At 36.1% G+C, this 17,741-nt stretch overlaps 1 protein-coding gene across 2 annotated transcripts in view; it reads left to right on the top strand.

Annotated features, from left to right (window-relative positions):
* Nucleotides 1-17,741, top strand: part of CHRM3 (cholinergic receptor muscarinic 3) — a 513,002-nt gene that overhangs the window by 130,394 nt on the left and 364,867 nt on the right. For both annotated transcript variants that reach the window (XM_068548832.1, XM_068548831.1), the window contains exon 2: nucleotides 11,281-11,389. The gene's annotated coding sequence lies outside the window, so the exon portion shown is untranslated. The remainder of the gene's footprint in view (nucleotides 1-11,280; nucleotides 11,390-17,741) is intronic.

Genomic DNA, 17,741 nt, shown 5'->3' with positions numbered 1-17,741 from the left:
TGGGGACATATGTATATGTATAACTGATTCACTTTGTTATAAAGCAGAAACTAACACACCATTGTAAAGCAATTATACTCCAATAAAGATGCTACAAAAAAAAAGAATGAGAGACAATCTTTCTTCCCTATGATAGAAAATAAGGCAAGACTCTCAATTTTAATACTCAACGTTGTACAGGACATTCTGGCAACTGCAATAAGGCCAATATTAAATATAGAAATACGTAAATTAAAGACATCCAGAGTAGAAGAGAAGTAAATTATGCTTATTGGCAGTTGATGTGATCCTGTATGTAGAAAATCCTAAGCAATCCATGAACGTATTATTAGAACTAGTAAAGTGTTTTGCAAAACCAGAGAATATAAGATCAATATGCAGTCAACTGTATTTCTATGTACTACCAATGAACTTTCTGAAAATGAAATTAAAATAATTTTATTCTCAAAAAATTAATATGTGGGAATAAATTTAGGAAAAGAAGTACAGTATTTATTCATCAAAAATTACAAAACATTGCTGAGGGAAGTTTCTGAAAGAATGAACATGTTATCTCAGAGAAGTTAATGAAGATTTGAGTAAATGGAGAGCCATCCCATGATCATGGATTGAAAGACTTAATATGGTTAAGATGGCAGTTCTTTGTGACTTTATCAGTAGATTCAGTTAAACTCTATCAATATCCCACTCAGATTTTTGCAGAAGTTGATGAGTTGATCCAAAAATTTATGTGGGAATTCACAGGACCCAAAATAATCAAAAGTTTTTTAAAAAGACAGATATACAGATCAATGGAACATAATTCAGAATCTAGAGATAAACTCATACAATTATGAGTCTTCCACATATTAACATATGCTCAATAAAAGAAACCAGATACAAAAGGGTTTAATTTGTAAGGCATTCTGGAAAAACTTCAAGAATAGAAATCAGAGCAGTGGTTGCCAGGGCTGGGGAGGTGGAAGGGTACTAATACAAAGGACACAGGTAACTTCCTAGGGCAGTGGAGATGTGTATCTTGATTGTGGGCATGGTTACACTACAGTGAACATTTATGAAAACTCAACAAGCCATATACTAAAAAAGGGTGAATTCTACTGTATGTAGATTATTTCTAAGTAAACTCACATAATTTTGTATTTTCTTCATGCTTTATCTTAAAATGTAGAAAACAAGAATTGAAAGTTGAGGGATTTTTTTTTTTAATTCGTCTTTTCTGTTTTTGCCATTTCAAAGATAGAAAGCTTAAAAGCAGCGCATTTATTTTCCCTTTGCTTATCCTGTTGAACAAACCTTATTCTCCAATGCAGGCAACCTAGTTTTCTCCACTAGACTAGCTAACTTGCCATCACTAACAAAACCTCTCTCCCATGTACAGCACCGGCTGTCCTTTTCTCGTGTTTTTCTGCTCTCTTCTAGTCCAAGTTCAAATAGATGTATTGTGGGAAGCTTTTCTCAATCAACTCAGTTTGATGTGCACATCATCTCATTCTCTTCAGTAGCCCCTCTCATTCAAATGTATGGAAATTTCTATGCATGTGATTTCTTTTATACATTGAATTATCTGTCTCATGTGTCACTTCATAAAGTTATATCAAAATTTATCTCATTCCATTGCTCAGTATAATTTTAGAGGAGCAAGATTTCCTCTACCCAAGCCATACGAGCCTCATGGTGACTAGAATCAAGCTTTGTACCAGGATCACTCTGTTAATGAGTTTGATAGTAAGGATAAAAGAATAAATAAGACTCATTTCAGAATTTCTTTCTCATTATTGTATTTGGCCATTATTTTTTAAAAGCTTTGGGGCTAAAAACGGAAAAAAACTACATATTTGATAGAGATGATGAATTTAGATGAGGGAAATTACATTTTTTCCCCAGTTTTATGGAGAAGTAATTGAATACATCACTCTGTAAGTTTAAGGTGTACAGGAAAATTATATTTTAAAATGTTAGAGGATCATGAGAACATCTGATAAGAAACTTAAAAAATAGTTTAGTGGAACCAATGATTATATTTAGGGGTTAAGTATAACTCATATAGTTTGATCATGTCAGGTGTCATAAAATGTTAGAAGCATTTTCTGTGACTCTACTTAAAATAGAATTTTTGTGGATTAAGTGTTACAAGATATCATGCACTTAATTAATTCTAAGGAAAATATGTCTCCTTTTTACTTTGTCTTGTAGAAAAGAATGTCTCTAGAATGGGCTTCTAAGATGAATTTTTCTTACAAGATATGTAGGAGTTCACTCTACCTGATAAAGTTTAATGTTAAGATCCTAAAAAAAAAAAAAAAAGCAAAGTGTAATGAAAACTGGGAGGTTAAGTATGAAAGTAATCAGGAATATACTGGAAAAATGTAAGAGAAAGGATTGCCTGGTAGTTTAATATAATTTTGCTATAAATGTATGCAGAATCACCTCTAACGAAATGAGAACAAAAAGGATTCAAGCAGATTCAGCTGAAATATTATTTATGTCTTTTAAATTTTCACTCTATTAGTTGCCTGAAACAAAAGATTTATTTTTGCAAAATGCCCCCTTAATTAAAGCCTTAAATAATAATATATTTGGGAACATTTTCATTCTCCTTTAGGGGGAAAAAAGGCCAAATCACTCTGTTTTTAGAAAAGAAAAGCATTCTATTCTTCCTATTCCTCAATTTTTATGTGAATATGATAATAAAACATACTGAATAAAACCTCCATAATTAAGCTCAGTCTTCCACGATGGTAAACTACTACATTAGCAGTGAGGCTTATCTGCCTGCCACCTCCATTGCCCCATTGAGTATAGGCTGACTTGGCAGTTCTGGCTGGTTGCCCCTGCTTCTCTCCCTCACCATTACATGAGTGTCAGAATGGAAATGTTCATTAGAGAACACACACACTGATATACACTTCTACATCCTTAATTTTCAAAGCATTTTCACGTGTTTATTAACTTATTTTATCTCATTTCATAGATTGGGAAGTGAATCCCTGGCTAGATTACTATCATATAACAACATCAACCTGATGCCAGAATTAGCTGCCACCTCTCACCTCCAGAAGTCTACCTATTATTTCTGATTCCAGGAACATTCTCTGTGACAGAAGATAAAGAAATCATTGTATGGTGGAAAGTGAATGAAATTTGGCAAAATTCAACCTAAGTTTGAATCATCAGTTTCTTAATCTGTTAAATGAGGCTAATATATATTTTCAAGGTTGTGATAAGGATTAAATGATACAGTCCATATTTGGAACAGCTAGCATTTTACCTAGTTCGTGGGAGAACATGACTAAATGATACAGAATAATAAAAATAATAATCTGTGCTGTAGTAAAGCTGTCATTGATTGAAGGGTGTAATACCACTGCTAGGAGCTGCTAAACTTCAGTGAAGACTCACTTAGAAGATGCTGTCTTTCTATAAGAATGCTCATCCATCCAAAGATATTCCACTACCTGCCAGGCACTGTGCTACATGCTGTAGACACCGCAGTGAGCGAGTTTCTGCTCTCATGCAGCTTACATTCTAGGTGGATCTTTAGCATTTGCAGCCTGGGCTGCTTTTACAACTTTCTTCCACCAAATGTTTATACTTTTATCAGAACCTGAGTAGTAGAATTAATTCAGCACCAAATCTTTGTTGAGGGAAAGAAGATAGACAGATTAAAACTTGGGAGAAAACGTTCCCAATTGGGAGAAATCTTTCTGTTAGTTAATATTGGTATTATGCATTCAGCATACCTGGGGCAAAAAGATCTCAATCTATCTGTCTCTTCTCTCCTAAAAGGGAAGTTCATCATGTTGCTGTCATATTACCAACTTTCAGTGGAGCCCCAGTCACTAGGTCTTACTTAAGAGACCTTTCTTTCCTATCTAGTATATTTTAAGTCCTTTGCATTTCTTTTTTTTCCCCTTAGGCCCTGTGTTTCTAGAACCCCAGACCCACATTGAGTGTGGGATCTACCTTGTGAAAACACTTTCACACTCTTGTCAGCAAATTCTTCAGGCTCCTTGTGTTGCCCTTGGGTTTTGCTTAGGCCTAAGAATCCTGTCCTATTGGGAAGATATGTTTCCCCCTCATCCCTACATTTGTTTTTTTGTTTGGGAATCTCAGCAGATTTCCTGGCCTGGACCTGCTGTTGGTACTTCTGAAGCTTGTTCCCTAGAATCAAGGAGTCAGCCTCATGGAGGTCAGTGGCTTTTGAGGGCAGGGCCGTCGGTTAGGCCGGAGTAAAGGCAAGAGCTGTGAAAGAGGCTGTCAACCGGGCCTTTGGGTACAGGCTGTTGCAGCTTGACCTTGAACCAGAGGGATGCAGCCTCGCCTGGAATCGCTGATGAGGCTGAGGCAGATTAGGTATCTTGAACAGCATGCACTGTTTTCAAGCTGCAAGCCTGCCGCATGTATGGGAAAGCATACTTTAGACTTCAGCAATGCATTGCTAGTTCCAAGCCTATGAGGCATCTTAAGTCTGTTGCTCCCGACTCCATTCTGTATTTGGAGTCCAGGAGGCAGGAATGACATTTGGTTTAGGGTTATGTGACTATCCTCCTGGTGTCAAGTTTCCTTTCATTGGATGAATTACCTAAATTCTAACCTTGGCTTTGGTTTTCCAGTTCCCAAAATGTCCAGAGGAGAATGTGGTTTGACTACTCCCCATTCTATCTCAGTAATTTATTTCTAGCTGAATAATTTATTTCCAGTTCTAGCTGGAGGACATGGTTACTAACATTCTCTTGGCTAAAGGCATTCTCCTCCTATGGCAAACAGTCTCTACTGGGATGGAGAACATAGCTTCAAGATTAATACTCATGAGCTGTGACTGAGGAAGAAGGGAAACTTTGTGAAGAGTGTGTTCTATAAAGGTATTGCTGAGCATTAACACTTGCCTTAGCTCTTACTTCATGCATTCTAAATGATACCTCTGTAATAACAATTTGATTATGCTAGTTTCAGAGTTAAACTAAGCACTTTTGAATATATGTATACATTCTGGGATTTTAAAATTTAGATTTACAGAAAGTCAAATGTTAAAATGCCAAAAACATAAATAATTCCTCCTTTAAATATTTTTGGCAATTTTATATGCATTGGATTTTGAAATTCTATTATTATAAAGTGATAAAAAGTCCAGAGTTAATTACAGTAAACAATTATTCACATAAAAAAAAAAAAAGAGTGCATTCTACTAACTGGCTTAGAGTTTACTGGTGGGGCTGCCAGCCCGTGTTCTTATGTCCATCGGGAAGTTGGAGGCTTATGGAATTCAGCAGATAACTGCCAAGAAGGTCAGTAATCTTAATGGTTGGCCTCACTGTATAAATGCATAACTTAAGAACAATCTGTGCATATACACGTATGGTAGAGGAGTTCCTATCCAACTTTATCGTGCCCCCTACTTTAGGATTATTGCTTGTTCTTTGTTTCTTAGTAATATCCTTGATATCAATTTGTAAGTAACCTAAAACGTACTTTCTCTAATATATAAGCGGGAAGGCCCTCTTTTTATCCTTATTTAAAATGATACTTCCCTTGCTTAAATGTAGAGGTTAGAGGAGACTTGGGCTAAGAGACAGCTGTATGAAATGATGCATCTGAAGTACTGAATGCGAAAGCCACACTTGTGCCATCTTAAGTGATGAAGTTGTCCTCTTTCTGCCCTGAGCACACAGTATCCTATTGCCCTGTTTACTTGTAGTCTTTCTCACTTAGTCAAGAGAGATCTGAAATATTAGTACTAAGGAACGCTTACCGCATTTGTCTTTAACTCTGCTGTGGGATTAAAGGAAGTGCGATCACTTCCAAAGACTAAACAGCATTTGTGAAATATTTTAACTCCAAAACATACCCGAGGCGTCTCTATACCCAAGATACTAGGAAGCCCTCAACTTTTGGAAAATCATCATATCCACTTGAGCTAACTGTGATTTCTGAATCATAAATCATTTCATTTCAAGACAAAACTAGGAAAGTATCCAAAGACATTCACGAAGATAACCATCTAAAAGTCCAGGCTGGTAATGTGAAAAGAGAAAACCCCAACCTGAATATTTTCTGTGCTTTTTTGGCTGTCTTCCTTCATACTGTGCTTCCAGGAAACCAAGGCCTTTTTAGGTTTCAGAATCGAGTGCACGGGCTTCTCAAGTACTTGAAAGTAATTATGCATTCTAGCAGACAGCTTAGGAGAAGTTGTAAGGGTGTCATTTCCATCTCAATGTAAATGCATATTTTGCCTCTGTGGATGTATTCTGGTAGAAAGCGTCCTCATTCCAATAGTGGGTCCTATGAGGTCTTAAGGTAATAATTAAGCTTGCTTTTCTGTCTTTGTTTTTTCTTTTCTTTCATTTCTTAGGTTTCAAAGGTGACTTTTAAGTTTGCTTTTCTTGGGTTCCATCTCTAATATTCCTAGCATATCTCAGGTGGCCGAGGTAGTCATAGACTGCTAATTTTGTTGCAGTTTGGTAAAGAAATACCCCTTTACCCTGCCTGTTTAGATATCTGTTGGTCTAGTAACAATTGTCTGTCTTTGTTTTTGTCATCCATAAGTTAACTGGTACATTGACCCTATTGTCCCTCCTAACATTAAGGTTCAGAAATTACTTTCACTTGTTCCCAAACTTATCTGTTGCTGTTATTTGAGAATGTTTAAGTGAATAGCTCTCTGATATGGAATTGTGTTTTGAAGGATAACTTAATTCAGCTCCCAGATTCCACCACCCCAACTAACATTCCTAATTCCTTAGATGCTCAGGGACTGTGATGTTCTGCTAAATTCTGCATTTGCAAAGAGTTCTATTCCCAGGAACCTTTCTTTTACTAATAAAAGAATTAGGTTGAATCAGATTTGATTCCTACATTTGCTCACTCACTGGCTATTTGGCTGTGAAATTCACTTGATAAGAACTGCAGCTTTTTAAAAGACGGATAGTAATCGCAATTCTGGAAGGCACTGAAAAGAAAACAGATACGCATGTAAAGCCCCCATCAAAGTGTTGTGCACACGGGAAGGCACATAAGTAACACTGATTATGATGATGTTCCTGCTAAAAAAGGACAGGTAGAAAGAAGAGGAAAAGGAAGAGAAGCGAGGGATGGGGAGAAGCAGAAGAGAAAAAAGAAAGGGAAGGGCAGGAGCATGTAGTGGCTAAAATAATGAGATTGTACCATTTGGGGAGGGCTTTCCAAGTATCTCTTTCTTTCATTTACATAGTTCTCATCTTCAGTGCAATTACAAAGCATGATGAGAGACTCGGAAAGGTTTTTTTTCCTCTTTTTTTTTTTTTTTTTAAAGGAGAAGCCAATAGAAACTGCTTCCCACTTTCTCTGTGTTGGCTTTGCCCTAACTTTTGACCTTCTTTCTGCATTAGCTCACCTCCCCAACGCCACTCCATCTGACAGTTTAACCACTTCTGTACCATCGTGACAGCACTGATTTCATAAGAGAGCCCTTTATCCACAGCCTGTCTAATGGTTGTTTCAACCCAGTTAGATAACGTTGGAGTTTGATTTAAAATTTAAATAGAGTGGGAGGCCGCTGTCTCTGTTTTGTAAACTACATATGAAAAATAATCCACTGATTTTTGTCTAGTTAATTTAACTGTCCTTTAGTTAAAATTAAGAGAGAAGAGCGACTGGAACACGAGGAAAGCAAAGGTAGACTAAACATAGAAGTTAATTTTCAGTACAACTATTCTTTAAACTCTAATAGCCAATAAACGTAAACATGAAGTGACAGTTGCCTCATTACAAATGTAAACACACATATAAACCTGCCCGGTCGCAATTTAAAACAGACTTAGAGATATACCTCCTACTTTGCTTATGCCTGAGCCTTTTTCACCAAGGCTGTCATTCTTTTTGGTTTATTATTTTCTACCTTACCACTGTGGCTATTAAATACAGTCACTAAAATAGTTAAGCCTGGTGAAAAATAATTTTAGAGTCAACGAAGAAAGAAAAACTGCTCTTCAAATAGTCTTCAAGTTATGGAAAACCTAGCTAAAATGTGTATTTTCATCCAGAATATCACTCTTTGCCTCAGACCTAACCATTAGTTTGCTCAAACCATGGATAAATCAGGCATGAAACCCTTGACATAATCATTGTAGGGAAGAGAAGCCACCCACTCACACAGGAGGAGATGCTTCTGATTCCTAGATGAGTAGGTTTCATAGCTATGCAATCAAGGTCACTTTCCTGCGCCTTCACTGATAAAAGGTGCTTTTGATCAAACAGAATTCTTTGAATTTTTTGTACCTTTGTTCTCTTATAATGCGATGAGAATAAAAGAACACTATTTGCTTCGGGAGTGGGTGACACTGATTAGAACTGCCTTCAGAGGAAAGTCTGAAACTAAAACGAGCAGTGAGCTGGATAGCCTCTAGTGGGGTTAGTTTTCAGATAGCTGTCTGAGCACAAATCCACACGTTTTTGAGTCTCAACTGTTGCTCTTGTCAAGTATTCTTACCCTTTTTTGGATAATAACTTTTGACACTATTCTTTTTGAGGTTCTGCTGAAATAGCTCTCTCTTTTTCTCATATATATGTGTGTGTATATGTATCACATATATATGATATATACATATAAAACCTTTGTGTATTGGAGTTAACATCATCATATGTTGATTGCTTATGCTAATTGGGAAATATTAAAGTAAACTATGTCTGCTTTAACTAGACTAGATGGTTTAAATGACTCCATTTCAAAGAAAACTTCAGTCATTCTTATTTTTTAAATCAGCGCCTAAATGTTTCCATTCCTAACAGCAAAATAAATAAATGGACAAACAAACAGCTCTTTACTGAAACAATAGTAATATATTATCTTGCTCAGAGAAAAAAATGAGCTTTCAAATGTGGAGAAGGCCTAGAATGTTATCACCACTTTTAGAAATGTATATACATTATCTGTTTTTTTAAACATAAATTTGAACTCAAGCAAATTTGCACTTTCTCAAATAAATTGATGAACTGCAAATAAGTTACCTATAATCGCACAATTTTATTATATGTATCACACTGTCTTCTAATCTTTGTTAAGCTACCCTATGTGAAACTGCCTGTAATTTTAATGAATCTATATGTAATATTTTGTATTCTGCATTTATGTACATATTTCCTTATATCAGCATAACTTTCATACTTATTATAGCAATAAAACATCATATACTTTTAACAATGTAAAAAATATGCCTTTCTATGGGATAGGATAGATGGAGTGTTTTTTACCTGCTTAGGGTTTCTCTGTTTGCTCTTGTAAGAAGCCCTACAGCAGAAAAAAAAAAAAACTGGTTATCTAAGTTTTCTGCCTTTCTTGAGGCTGGCACATATGGGAAGAGAATCAGAGCCCTGGAGATTTGATTTCCTTCATGTGAACTTCATTCTGCCATATTGAAAAATCACATCCTGGTAGCCAGATTTCTGCATCCATCCTCATTGGCCCAGCCTGTGTGCCAGATTGAGTATGGCTGAATTTACCTTCCTTTCTGGTGCTTCCTCCAGGGAAGAACCCCACTGCCCCCAGAAAAAGTCCTGCTATATTCGTAATATTGCGTTGTCCATGGGTCTATGTAGGGAAGTGGATTCCCACCTCCTGCTTCCAATCTACCCTAAAGCAGCCCCTTTCTCTAGTATCATCCCCTCCAAATTGAGAACTAACAATTTTCTAGACCAGAAATCAGCCAGTGATTTCTGTAAAGGATCAAATAGTAAATATATTTTAGACTTTGCAAGTCATACTATTTTTTTCACAAGCTCTCAACTCTACTGTTGTAGCATGAAAGTAACCAGAGACAATATGTACATGAGTGGTTGTGGCTGTATTCTCATAAAACTTTCTTTATAGACTATGACATTTGAATTTCAAATAATTTACACTTATATGATTCTTTTAACTTCCTCCAACGATTTAAAAGTGCAAAACCCATTCTTAGCTCACGGGCTACCCCAAAACAGGCAGCAGGCTATGGTTTGCCAGCCCCTGCTATACATAGGCAGGGTGCTGAGACGCTGTTCGTCTGCAGGGTAACTTGGGGTCTGACCATCAGAGTCTCCAGTCTGGCTGCTTCTCTATAGCATCTCCAGTCCAAAGCAGCACTTCTTAGTTTCCTATGATCATGAAGTTTCTACCTGGAGTCTTTAGTCATTTCAGTTTTCTCCTCTGTTAGGATCTGACCACAGGAAAGGTGATTAGGTTTTGTTAGCCAGCTGATGTCTGACCTAGAAGTGAAAGGTGGATTTTTTTTTTTCTCCCTCTCTGGAAAATTTTTGTTATTTTACCTTTTGCTGTTCTTCACAAACCTCTCCAATTGAACTGAATTAAACTGACTACTGACTAGTTTGTAATTCTTTGAATGATTATATTTGAACTTCATTCACATGATTTTTAGATGATTCTTCCTACTTTTTCCTGAGATTGTGTTGCAAACAGGAAGACAAGTTTGGCAAGTAAATGAAAGGACTGACAAAGCGAAAAGTGTGACTTGAGACAAAAGATATATGCCAATTCCTACTTTTGTTGTTGCTGTTATTCATTTATTTACTCAGCAAATATTAGTGTGTGTCAGGTTCTGTATCCCAAAACAAGATCTCACTTTACATTTTGACATACAAAAATGAGTAGAATACAGTGCTTGTCTTGTAGGGAGCTACAGGGGAAAGAAAGATACGTCTTTATATAATCCTCTTGGTATCTGTTATTCATATCGTAATTTACATGGAGCACAAGTAAGCATAGGAAAAAGTGTGTGCTTGGCACACTGCACATGATATGGAGGAGAAGCGTAAACTATAGAATAGGGACTTGGACCAACTGCCCTGCTCCTCTAAGCCCTAAATGTTGTAAAGTGAGGAGATTACCTACATTGCAGTTTTGTTGTCAAGACTAAATGAAATTTCATACACAGATGTGCTATAAATGCTCAGCACATAGCCCCGCCCCCCAAAAAATTTACATCAGAGTATGTTAATTTTTTTGCTTTAGTTTGTTATTGAAAAGTTTATAGCCTCCAGTAACGTGATACCAGTTTATTACTAAATTTATTACTTCCTAATTGCTACATAATCACTAAATTTATTACTTCTTTACTGACTGCACAGTGTGTTTCCACTGCTATACTACTCATAATATAGAAAACAGAGGTGTTTAAATTAAAGCCCTTTCATTGGCTTGCTTGTCAGACTTTTTTTTTTTTTTTTTTTAATGCTGCAGGTTGGAAAGATGCTCTCGTACAAATGGTATGAAATGGTATTTATTGACTGTCATCTCTTTGTGTGCCTGTTTAGGTCTGAACAGTGATGGCGCTGATTTCAGTTATGAGTTGCTCAGTGGACTGTGGATTGACTGAACTGTACCCATTCCCATCATGATGTACACCACCGAGACTCCTCACTAGTAAGTATTCTCTATTCAGTATCATTTACATGGTTATATATTGAGATCTTCAACACAGTGTGCACTTACCTTGCAAGAAGTGTACAAAATACTTGCGTTTGTTTTGCTGTTATGAAATCGGCTAGACTTAGTCTATGTACCAACCAACTGCAAAAGGAAAAAATAGGTTTAGATGTATCTATTATGTATATGTGTGCATATTGATATGGTAATATATATGTATCTAAATAGGCAGAGTTTAGAAGTGTAGAATTTTGCCTCTCTTTTAACTGAATAGAAAAAGTCAATGGAAAGTTTCATTGTCTTTTGATTCTTTAATATCATATAAATCAGTGTAAGCCTGAAAATTTTACTTAGTTTAATATTGTGAAACAGTTCAATTTTATTGCAGTTTTATCTAACAGGGTATCTAATATACTTTCACTTACACAAGTATCATACGGGTAATTGACATAGGTTGTTTATGGTGTCATTGAAAGGAAATTCTACTCAATTCCCTTAATTTTAGTTCCAGCTCCAACATTTATCGTCTGGCTAGTCCCTTAAATCTCTAGGGCTCAGTTTCTTCATCTGCAAAATGAGAGGAAGAATTTCTGCTTTACCTAATTCACAAGATTAATTTAAAGGACAAATAAGATAATGAACGTGAAATTATTAACAGTAAAACCCCATAAAAATATATATCATCTGTGGCTGACTATTATTACAAGTAGGGAGCTGGAAAAAAGTTGTGACCACAATGTTCTTTTTAAATTAATTAATAGAGTCTAATATTTTATTTGTTATTCACCTAAGAGATAAATGATAAAATTATACTTAACATTAACTCATGACCCCAATTATTTTTTGTATTTCAGAAAGTTATGTTTAAATGAAATATGAAAAAACACATGTTTCTCACACACACTGCACACACAAATCCCCACCAACCATAATAATTAGGTTTCTACTGCTGATCTCCAGGATGTTTACTCTATTATAGTTTATTTTTAGGTGTTTTATTCTTGGAGGAGACAAGATACACTAGATACTTATTATGTATCATTTAATTTCAGGATCCTAAGGGAGCAACATAGAAATTCGATCAGATATTACTCCTTCAGTTTAATGTATTAATTTTTTTGTTTACTGAAATCTCTTTAACACTTCATCTGACCATTCTCTTTAGCCAACAGAATACAGCTAGCCTGTTTAAAATAAAAGACTGTAAATGAACATCTTGGCAACTATATTTAGTAATATTGAGAAAGACTTTTCCACTAAAATTAAACAAATTATTATGTAACCGAGTCAGTGCAATAAAACTGGTTTGGAAATTCTTTTCCAGAAATTAGTTATGATTACCATTGAAGAGGCAATGGTTTATTACACAAATAAAATTTTTACATATAAGTGAAACAAAAATCTTAACAATAGGTAACATACATTCACTTGCTGATATTGTAGCGTAGTCAGTAAGTATGGTGGCGGGGTCAGGGGTGGGGCGGGGAGTGGTAGAGTCAGATTGCCTGGGGTTACAACCCAATTTCATCATTTTCCTGCTTTGCAGTGTTGGACAAGTCACTTAACCTCTCTGTGCCTTAGTTTGCTCATCTGTAAAATGGGTCTAATAATAAGAGTATTTATCTCATAGGGTTGTTGTGTGAATTACATGAGTTAATGTGGTCAAGCACTTAGGAGCACTGTTTGCCACTTAGTAAGTAACCAATCAGCATTAGTGATTATTATTCACTGGATGAGCATGGGATTATGGTGCTGACTATAGATTTTGGAATCAGAAAGTCCTAGGTTCAAAACCATTTATGAATTAATGGTGAAATCTAAAGTAGTTACTGAACTTTTTGAAGTCTCGGTTTATGAGAAATAAAATGGAAATAATTAAAATATACTCCATAATGCTTTTGTTAGGCTGGTTGAACACAGCATCTGGCAAGAAAGGGTAGCTATCACCTTCATTGGGAATTGTGAAGGTACAATTGCAAATTACTATGTAATGCAATTATAAAGTAATGTAAATGAGAGATTCTCTGATTCTGTAAGTGTCTTTGCAATATGTTGTATTTAGGGAACTTCTAGAAATGTGTTCAATTATAGGATTTGCTTTGTTAGGTCCAGAATTTCAAAAAAGACAGACAATAATTTAAATCAAGTTACAAGTACAAACATAACAAATACGGCATCCTGATTTAAAAAATAAAGGTGACAAAAATCCATTGGCCTTTTTTCGGCCTAACAGAGAACATCAGCTCATTATTTAATTTGTTAGGAAGATTGGGCTGTTACCACATTTAAAATGACTTTCTGGAAAGAAAGGGAAGAAAGAAGAAAGGAGATGGAAATGTAGAATATGTGTCACAAAACAATGGAGAGGGAGGGTTTGAACTTCCACTTTCATAACCCTATGCTCTAAGACAGACTCTATACTTGTTCTTGTTATGAAGAAATTTAAAGTATTGTCTTTTGGGTTTGTATTGGACAAAATTCGGTGGTTGGAATGGGTGGCATTTTTCGAATGAGTCATGATTTGTTTCCAAGGTGGAAAATACTGATAAGCTGGGGCCATAATCCAAGAGTGGATTGCCTGGCTGCCATGTATCAGTCAGAACAGAAAGCTCAGTCTCTTTCTCTCACGTGTTAATTATAAACCATCTGAAACAATGGCGGTGTTGGGTCTAGTCCATCTCTGTATCCATCTAAATCAGCAGCCAGAGAGTCTTTTGCATGTAAATGGAATGTGACTTGTCTGTAACTCAGATTATAACATTATTGAATGCTTCTGTGTGCACACTCCCTTTTATTCTTGTTGCTTATTTCTGCAATACCTTTAGCCTTTATAGAGTTTGTGCCTGACATGGAAAATCATGTTTCTGGAGGAGGCTTTTGAGGGTAAAGGTTTTGGAGGTGGATTCCTAGGTAGGAGCCCACAAACCATAGATGTGGTGTTAGGCTGGACTGCTGCTTTGCTGACCCTGCTTGGGGCCCTGGGTGAGAGATGACCATGGTGCTTATTCTGTCCTGCTTCTCCTGGGCCCCGCCTCATTCCATGCTTGCAGTCCTTTAATGTGGCCAGCGTTCACATTTTGACCTCTCATATTAGGATTTAGGATGTAATAAAATGAAAAAGCACGGTCATGATGACCGTGACACAGTCCTACTGGACAGATAGATGCTTATGTGTCCTTATTTCCGTGACCATTATAGATTTGTGAAGTTAATCTTAAAAATTGTTCGTGACTTTAGATGTCTGCTTCTAAAGGAGTCTGACTTAGATGTCAGTCTAGTACTTCATAAAACAATATCTCTAAAAAGTAGAGAGAAGTACCAGAGTTTCCAGGAGACCTCGGGTATTCAGAACTGAATACCTGTAATTTGGAGATAGATTTAGATGAAGTGTTTCTCAGCGGGACTTTAACAACAGGCAGACTTTGTCAGGCTCCAAGTCTAAGCGTAGCATCATCATGATAAAGGGAACAGTTTAAGCCTCCGATTCACAATTGTGAATGAGCAGGAGGTATTCGAGGACAAACAGAGGATGAGCCCATTAAAGTTGAATGTCTGCTGCAGAGTCACCAGAAGTGGAATCAGATGAGTTGTGAGTGCCCTGGGGGGGCTTTATGTGGCCCCCTCTCATTTGCCTGCTGCAGAGCCCCTCCACCTGTTTGCTGACCACCTGTTTGCTGGCCAAGCCCTACCTAGAAGCACCCCAGCCTTACCTGTGTGACACCACAAGCCTCCTAGTGTTTGCAGATACTGCCCATCAAACTCTGATTCTTCCGTCCAAACTCATTTTACCTGCTCTGCCACCTATTAAAACTTCCTTAATCCTCCTCTTAAAATTGACTGTTGCCTCCTTTTCTTTAACCTCTGTACTGTATACATGCCTCTTTGATAGAACACATACACTTCTTTTGCAATAATTGGTTGACATTTCTGTCTTTGTCTCTTTGGGCTGCTAAAACAGTGCCATTAACTGAGTAGCTTATAAACAACAGAAATTTAATCACAATTCTAGAAACTGGGAAAACCAAGATCAAGTCACTGGCAGATTTTATGTATGGTAAGGGTCTGTTTCCTAGAAAGCCATCTTTTTGCTGTGTCCTCACCTGGTGGAAGTGGCAAAGGTGCTTTCTTGAGCCTCTTTTATGTTTCATAAGGGCACTAATCCCATTCATGAGAGCTCCGCACTCATCATCTAATAATCACCTCCCAGAGGCCCTACCTCCAAATACTCTCACATTGGGCATTAGGATTTAACATATGAATTTGGGGTGGCGTTCAGTCTATAGCAGTATCCATCTTTCCTGTTACATTCTTGGTTTATTGAGGGCACTCCTTGTCTTATTCAGTAAAATTGTTATTAATGTAAGTCAGTAAAAAGTATAAACAGAAAAATGAAAAGTGGCCACTTTCAGCATACCATGATGGTTATATCATTTAAACATTTTTAGCCAAAGGTAACAGGAATTTTGAAAATGTATAACTCACCCTTCTAACTTCCATAGTAGTTTATCATTAAGCATATTGTTTTTAGAACAACATTTCAATAATGGTGAGAATTATTTGACCTCATCTTGACTGAGGTTAGCATGATTTCCTCCATGTAAGTTAATAAGACAACAATAAAACAGTTCTTAAGGTTTTATGTTATTATATTAATTGTATATAACACATTATTACATATATGTATATATATACACACATATATATTTCATATGTTCATAGAAGGTGTCAACTACTAATTTTATTTGAGAGAGGAGGAATATATCAAGTGTAATCAAAGGTTCCTATAGGTTCAAGCTGCTTTTTAAAAGAACATAGAGGGAAAAATAACCAAATCCCCAAAACCCCTCTAAGTCAATAAACAAAACCTTTGTTATAGAGCCAACTGAAATTTTATCTGAAATTTATTCTGGTAACTGTATATCACTCAGAGGAGGACTTAAAAGTGTTTAGGTTAAATATTCTTGAATAGTACTATTTTAACAGGAAAGCCCATTAAGTCCACCAAATCAGTATGGAAACACTCTGACTCTCATCTTTGTTACTTAGTGTACATCAGTCATACACAGAGGAGTCAATATGGGCTGACTAGGTAGAGTTATAAGTAGCACAGGATATCTCAAGCCATTCAGCTTTCACAGATGGCTGTAGACAGATAAGTGGAAAGCATTAAACTAATAAAGACATCTTTAAGAGAGGAAAATGGGCTGACAGGGTACTCCAGTTTTCAGTGCATGAGCTATTTTAGATTGACATGCTTTAAGCAAAAAGGCATAATGTTTGAATGAATCCTATATTAAGAGTATTCATCCAGTTATGTAAGCAGAAATATAATGGAGTAATGTAGGTATTATCACAGTATGCAAGCTTTGATATGCTCAAGTAGGTAGAGCAATGCAGCAAGAATAATTTTCTTCAAAGAACTGGGAATTTTTAAAATTGCGCCCAAAGGTAACATTTGACAGAATTCCAGGTTGTTTCCTGATAACTTTGATAGTCTCTATTTTATGTATTAATCTTGGAACTACAGTAACTTGGTGACCATTTTCTGACATTCTTTTCAGCTAAAGGACCTAGAGTTGCATGTTGAAATTTAATGATAACGCTGATAATGGCCACCATCTACTAAGGTAGTAACTGTGCAGTGGGGTTTCACTGCACGGCATCCTTTAATATTCACAACAGCTCTGTAAGGATGGCTTTATCTTCTCTTTACAAAGGAGGAGATGTATAATGTGCAGGGTACCCTACCAATTTATATGCATATTTATATAACCTAAATTTGTGACAACCTCACCACTCGAGAATGATACATAAATATGGAGGCACATAATATTTTATATGTGGTATTAGAAAACTAATTTTACTTTTAAAATAAAATTAATTTTGAAAATATAATATGCTTCAGGTTTTAAGTCATGCTTATTTAATATCCTGAAGAATAAATAGCTTATAACATTATAATTAAAGATTTCCCCTTCTATCCTTCTCCAGCAATTGATATGGATAAAAATGAGAATCTGTATCTATTAGAGACATGTCCTCAAGCAGATACAGGCAGGTGTCTCTCAGGAGAACGCATTAACCATTTTTAAGATTGAACAGTTTATCCTTGAAGTCAGATAATATCTTCAATTAACAAGTTTTATTACATTTTATTTTTTTCACATTAATGGTCAGTGTCAATACCATGGTATGAGCGTGTGTGGAAGCATTAATTGATTGATTCCACGAGATGAAGACTAAGATTCTTGGTCTCAATAAGTATCTTATGTCCACTGACATTCCACCAAATGCTTTCACATGAACTCTTTCTTTTCAGCTCAGTTAGTTGAAAAGAATTCTGTTGATT

The sequence above is a fragment of the Eschrichtius robustus genome, chromosome 7 (assembly GCF_028021215.1).
Source record: "Eschrichtius robustus isolate mEscRob2 chromosome 7, mEscRob2.pri, whole genome shotgun sequence".
In the NCBI taxonomy this organism is placed as follows: Eukaryota; Metazoa; Chordata; class Mammalia; order Artiodactyla; family Eschrichtiidae; genus Eschrichtius; species Eschrichtius robustus.
Note: the sequence above shows the minus strand (reverse complement) of the source record. Positions and strands in the feature narration are given on the sequence as shown.